The sequence below is a fragment of the Talpa occidentalis genome, unplaced genomic scaffold (assembly GCF_014898055.3).
Source record: "Talpa occidentalis isolate TD23 unplaced genomic scaffold, MPIMG_talOcc4v2.1 talOcc4.18, whole genome shotgun sequence".
Lineage (NCBI taxonomy): Eukaryota > Metazoa > Chordata > Mammalia > Eulipotyphla > Talpidae > Talpa > Talpa occidentalis.
In genome coordinates, this window is record NW_023601851.1 from 13104902 (window position 1) to 13111774 (window position 6873).

Sequence of the window (6873 nt, forward strand, 5' to 3'; positions counted from 1 at the left end):
CCTAGAGAATTTTGAGTATGTGTGTATGTAAACCAGGGATGAGGCAGTATAAGGCAGCGTCACTCTGAATTCCAAAGCATTTCACACAGTGAAGGCCACCCACAAAAGGCCTCTACCATGTATTTGAAGACACCATAGTCATGACATCAAACCCCAGGAATCTCAAACCATGAAGAACCATCCACCAGAACCACTCCAACTGCAAAAGGCCCCTCTCCTTGTGAAGATAAAGGACACACTCACCAGCAGTAGCGATTCAGATTCAAAGAAGACTTGTAGATGCTGAGAACGGACCATTAAAAAATAAACCAAAGCACACACATGGTAAATTTGTGATGACAGGAAACATTTCTACTTCAGAAGATTGTTTTCTTCCCATCTATTGTTCAGTTATGTTGAATTTCTTTTTTGTCTTCCTTCCCCACTTTCCTTTCTCCCTTAGTTCCAGCCTACTTTATTCCCTTCCCCCTTCCCCAACCTCCTCACAACCTCCTCTGCAGGTTTCCCCGAGGGAGCACAGGGTATGATGGTGACTTTGCAGTTACCTGTGGACACGGCTCTGATAACAGGGCCACACCTGGGTCCCCATGGCCACTCACTAGAGGCTGATGGAGCCTGAGGAGGGGGAACCACAGTCCTGTTTGTGGAGTCTCCTGTGGCCCCCTGACTGCACTGATGACTCAGGAGGCTCATTACTGGGGACACCATTAAGAAGTCCACGGGGATAATAGACACCTGGTCCTCTCAGGGTGAGGTCCCTGAGGAAGGGGACCTGAGGATGGTGTCAGGGCCTGGGGTGCAGTAGGATAAGGAGATAGTGAGCCCTGCGGCCTGTCTGCTGGAGTGTGTGAGCCAGAGGCCTGGACCCCAGACACTAGAGGCCAGCACAGCAGAGGGCAGCTGGTGACTGGGACATCAAGTGAGGTTTGCTTTTCCTCCTGTCTCTGTGAGGGTGAGAATTTTGTGGGAAGCAAACTGGGACAGTGGGTGTGTCACGCCAGACTAGGTGTCTGTCAAATAATTTTAAAGGTAAGTTTTTTTAAATCTTAAATTTTTAATTTACTGGGGAGTCATTTGATTACAGTCTCAGAGACCATACTTGCTGACCTGTGCTTTTTCCCAGTGGTTCTCTGAGAAATGGAGAATGGGTGGAGGGGAGCACCTCAACACAGGGACTCTTATTCAAGCTGGGTGTTCTGTCTGCCCCATGTTCACCGGGTGTTGTGCCCACAACTATATGGATCCCATGCCCTGAATTCTGTTCTGTAGGTCTCTGTTTCAGGGCTCAGATTCAAAATGCTGGCTGTCACTCTGCAGTGCCTGCTGCTATGGCACGTCCCTCATCCTGGATCCTGCTCCTAGCTCTCAGTTCCAGAATGTGGGTTTTGCTCCATGACTTATTTCCCTTCTTAGCCCCGTTTTCATGGCCTTCCTTTCTCAGAGCCTGAGTGTGTTATTGGGATCCCTGGTTTCCAACTATCAGGATGTTGGTGATTTTGCTCTGGTCGCTAGGTGGCACAAGAGATGTTTCCCAGTGTCCTTGGGTCTGGGGATAGAGTGGGGGTGTTGTGGAGCACCTCAACAGCGTGGGGGTGCCATGTCTTCCCTGTGCCCACTGTCATGGGTATCCCTCACCCTGTTTTCGTGTTCCAGTTCTCAGTTTTGAAGCCCTCAGATACAGGCCGCGGACGGTAGCCCAGTTCAATGTTTGCAGAAATGGTGCCTTTTGCACCCTGCTCCTGTGTCTGGGTGCCTGATATATGATTACTCAGTGAGGGACATTCACCTCAGTGACAGCTCCAGTTCATCTCCCCACAAACCTAGGTTGTGGGCGCGGGGACCTGGGCAGTTGTGATACACATATTTTTTTTTTTTTAAGATTTAATTTATTTATACAAGAACCAGGGTACAGGCCAGATGCATGGGAGGGTGAGAGGATTCACCAGAGACAGAGCTGGGAGCAGAACAGGCAGACTGACGAAATACATTGCTGAGGGGTGCAGTGGGCGCGACAGGAGAGGTCTGAGCGCCATGTCGGACCCTCGCCTGCCAGCCAGGATCGAACCCGCACTACAGAGGCTGCGTTCCGCTCCACAGTGCTGCGCTCAAACACCTGTGTCACCAGGGGAGGCCTGATACACGTGTGCTTTTCCAGCGTGTGTCGTTTTTCTGCACAAGCTTACAAGCTGGCCTTGGGCTATTTGCAGGTCTCTCCACGGAGTCCTTGTCTTCCTCTAATGGTGCCTGGAGCTGTTCTCTCACTTCCTGGCGATTCCTGCACAGTTCTCCACAGTTCTCATTCACAGGGTCGGTGCCTGAAATAGCTCTTTTCTACGCAGAGTCCCCCTTGATCTGTAGTTTGCTCTTGTTTTATTTTCTTTCTTTATTTTTCCTACTTTCTGTTGGTCAGAGATGCCCACTTTGTGGGTGGGGAGGGTAGCAGGGTTCTCTGATCTATCATGTTGATATTGCTAGTTCCTTCACACTAACATAGAGACTCCTGTGGAAATCTATTATGGTATGATCTTGTTTTTATTTTAATTCCACACAACAGCAGAATTATGTAAAATCTAATTTTGTCAATATAAATATGGATTCTAGACCACTGAAAAAGCTTTTTCCCTAGGCTACAACATTTTTTGAGTTGATTTTTTTTCTTGTTTTCCTTAAATTAGCTGGGATTGTTTCTCTTATATCTTACAGTAATTATATACTACTACATTCTCCTAAAAATCTTACAGTCACCAGAACCTGCCCCTCCATCACCCCCAAGAGGGAGGAGAGGATGAGATTGGGGGGAGGTGGGGAGTGGGCAGGGCTGCCCCAAGTCCAGATGTCCCCACTCACACATGGGCCTGAACAAACCTGCACATGGAGGGTGAGCAGCGGTGCTGGGGCCATAGGGAGGGACTGTCGGTCAACTATGAGATTCAACCGGAGTAGAATCCTAAGATCAGGTGAAATGTCCCTCATTTTCCAATCCCAGATACTGTGTGATAAAGGCACATTTCTGGAGCTGAACACAAAAGGCTCAACAGAGAGCTAGAGACACGAGGCTGCTCCACTCCACACCCTGAGAGTACCTCGGGGGCACTCCTGTGACAGTACTTGCAGGTGTCCTGTTTTATTCTGCTCAATATTTTTATGCAGATGATGGCTCCAGGGGTGACCAATCTCACGGCCAAGACAGAATTCATCCACTTGGGGTTCCCCACCCAGGGGACCATGGGCTTCCTGCACCCACTGCTCTTCTCCCTGGTCTACCTGTGCACCCTGCTGGGGAACGGGCTCATCGTCCTCATCACCACCCTACACCGGCACCTCCACACCACCATTTACTTCTTCCTGAGGAGTCTGTCCCTCACGGACCTCTGCCTCATCTCAGCCACAGTCCCCAAGTCCATTGCCAACTCTCTGAGGCACAACAGCTCAATCTCCATCCTGGGCTGTGTCCTCCAGGTCTTAATGGTGATTATGTCAGTAACTACAGAGATGCACCTGCTCACGGTGATGAGCCTTGACTGCTATGCTGCCATCTGCCACCCCCTGCACTATGATGTCATCATGAGCAGGGACAGGTGTGTGCAGCTGACAGCTGTGTCCTGGCTGGGTGGGGGTGTCATCTCTCTGATGCACACAGATGGAACCTTTTCATTGTCCTACTGTGGGTCCACTGTGGTCCCCCAGTTCTTCTGTGATGTCCCTCAGTTTTTGTCTATTTCCTGCACAGAAAATCTAATGAGCAAACTTGTCCCCATTCTCATTAATGTGACATTAGATTTCGGCTGTTTTACTTTCAATGTCATTTCCTATGTCAACATCTTCTCTGCTATCAGGAAGATCCCATCCACGGAAGGGAAGGCCAAAGTCTACTCCACCTGCCTTCCCCACCTGCTGGTTGTGGTGTTGTTTCTCTCCACTGGAAGCTTTGCTCATGTAAAGCCGACCTCAAATACCCCGTCCGTGTCTGACCTGGTTCTTTCTATGTTCTACACGGTGGTGCCCCCCACCTTAAATCCCGTCATATAAAGTCTGAGGAACCAAGCCATGAGGTCAGCTGTGGGGAGACTGCTGAAGGGCCAATACTGTAAGATGTGAGATATCACAGTCTAAAATTACAGCCCCTAATTTATCCAGCTTTTCCCTTTAACTCTACATGTTATCATTTATAAAGTATAGATTTCTTGCATTAGGATTTTTTCCTTTTCCAGAAATTTATATTCTCATATTCTTCCATAAGCTGTGGTTTCCTGATTACTGCTATCATTTGCCAAATCTCCAATTATATGATGTTCATAAACTGAATTCCCACTTATGTTTGAAAACATAGAAAAAATGGCATAGGGAGAATGATCTAGAACTCACACATCCTGTGGAGGGGAGGGGTTACAGCTGAGTGGGTTCGCCCATCCCCTACAATCATAATGTGGCATCTTCCTCTAAGAGACATTCATGTTTCTGTTCAAAAGACAAATGGAAACCACTGTTGACTCTGCGAGAAATGGAAGGATGGAAGCTTCCTTGGGGAATTGGAGTCTATGCTACACCCTACAACTGATGTGAATATTAATTTCTATGATGCCTGATTTGATTGTAACAGGACTACACTGTTTAAGTACTACAATAAAAGTATAAAGTGTATGATATTTGTTGAGGAACTACATTTTTACTTTTCAAATATATGTCTTTTTTTATACACATAATTTTTTATACACATCAAATAAAGGGTTTATTTTGGGGTTCCCTTAGTTTTTGAAATTGTATTTTGAGTCTCACGCCAGGACTTCTTGTTGACTCTGGTAGATGACATTCGCTTCCCTTTTCTTCTACTTTGGAAATAGCTATTTATTATACTATGTAAAGAACATTATTATACTATGTAAAGAACATTATGTTAATGATCAGCATGACATTTATTCTTGCACATAATTTGTACCCTAAATACTCAGCTTCTCATTATTGTCTTCCTTCTACTGTGACCATGAGTTGGGTTGATGTTCTTCCCTCAAGAGTATTTTCAAGGAGCAGGTTGCTATGTCTCCACAGTCTCCTGACTGATCATTACATACTCAGTCCAGAAAACATTTCTTTTAAAAATATATATGGGGGGCCTCCCCAGTGGAACAGCGGTTGAGTGCTGGGTTGTGAAGCTGCCTGCAGCCTCTACAGCACAAGTTCAATCCCCGGCTGCTCCCCGGCCACCAGAGAAAGGTCCCACATGGTGCGCAGACCTCTCCTGCTGCCCGCTGCTCCCCTCAGCCGTGCACTTCGGTCCTTCTACTTGCTCTGCTCCCCGCTCTGGCTCTGGTGAGTTCTCTCACCCTCCTGCACTTCTGACTATACCCAGTGCTTGTATAAACAAACAAACAAATAAATAAATAAAAATCAATCTTAAAAAAATAAAATAAAATAAAAAATATGTATATGGGAATCACCAGACCAAGTCCATTCAGATTTCGGATTTTTATCAATAACATGTGCTAGAAAATCACTCAAATAAGCATTCATTTCAATGAATGTATTTGAGCAAAGATCTATCCCCTTGAGATCCTTATTTGAGTCTCCTCTGTTTTTTTAAATATTTTCAGTTTGTCACTTGGACAAAACTTCTGTCTTTTGAGATGGGTATTTGAGTTCATGAGTGACATAATATGAAGTCATGTGAATTTATAACTTGCCACCATCAAATAAATGCTTTATTCACGGGTTTTGGTGGCTTTCATTTGGGGGTTAGTTTCCCACTCTGTAATCACAGGGCCCCTGCACTCCACAAAACACCCATTACTACCTCATCCACTTCCATGCCCACCCTCCACCCTCTGTTGCCTCTGGTAACTACATGTTTTCCCTAGTCCACGATTTGCTTTTGCCGCATTGTGTACTATATGATTTCTGTATTTTCTATTCCCAGATGAGTGAGACCATCAACTATCTGTCTCTTGCTGTCTGTTATTTCACTTTAAAAAATCACCACATGGTCCATCCGTGTTGACCCATATACATGATTTCATGTTTTAATGGCTGTATAGTATTCCATTGAGTGTGGACCCACATTATTGATTCCTTCCTCTGTGCATGACACTGTGTTGGGGCCATGAACAGCAATGGTAGATGGCGTGTCCGTGAACATAGGTGTACGTGGTCTGCCTTGTAGTGTCTGGGCATCTGTGACAAACAGCTAGCAGAGGTTGCTCCATCCTATGGTTGTTCCGTTTTTGTTGACTGAAGAAATCTCCAAGACATTTTCCCAAAAGAGGTGAGAGGCCCTTTCTCTCCCTCCCTCACCTCCTGTTGTGTCCAGTCTCTTGATTTGTCCCTGCTTGCAGGGGAGAGTGACAAGTCACTGCAGTTTAACTTGTGTTCTCTCACCCTTAGTGCTGTTGAACAATATCGTGTGGATTAAAATCACGATAGGACCCAAAACCATAAAATTGCAGAAAGAAAACATGGGGTGATGTCCTAGAGGACACATAACCCACAATGTATACAGGGACACAAGATCAAGGAGAAGGGAAGAAAAGCACATAGAAACAAGTGTCCCCCCCACACTAGAGCGCTCCTGGGCCTCAGAAACTGCTGTGAGCACAGGCCCTGCGCGGGGAGAAGCCACGTGCACCCCACACTCCTGGCAAGGGTGCATGTCCATCCACACACATGTGTCTCCACCACAACAGGGAGCAGCACCCCAGTCAAGACCCGGGCCAAGGCCGACATGGACAGTCTCTAAGGTGGACGTGCCGGTGCCTGTAGAGTCACGGGCAGGTAGATTCAGGCTCCAGATCCAGCTCTGAGCTTCGCTGGTGCGTCCTGACCCCCGCACGGATGTGTTTGTTCCCGTCCAGGGATGGGCTCTTCCTGCGGGGCCAGCGGAGT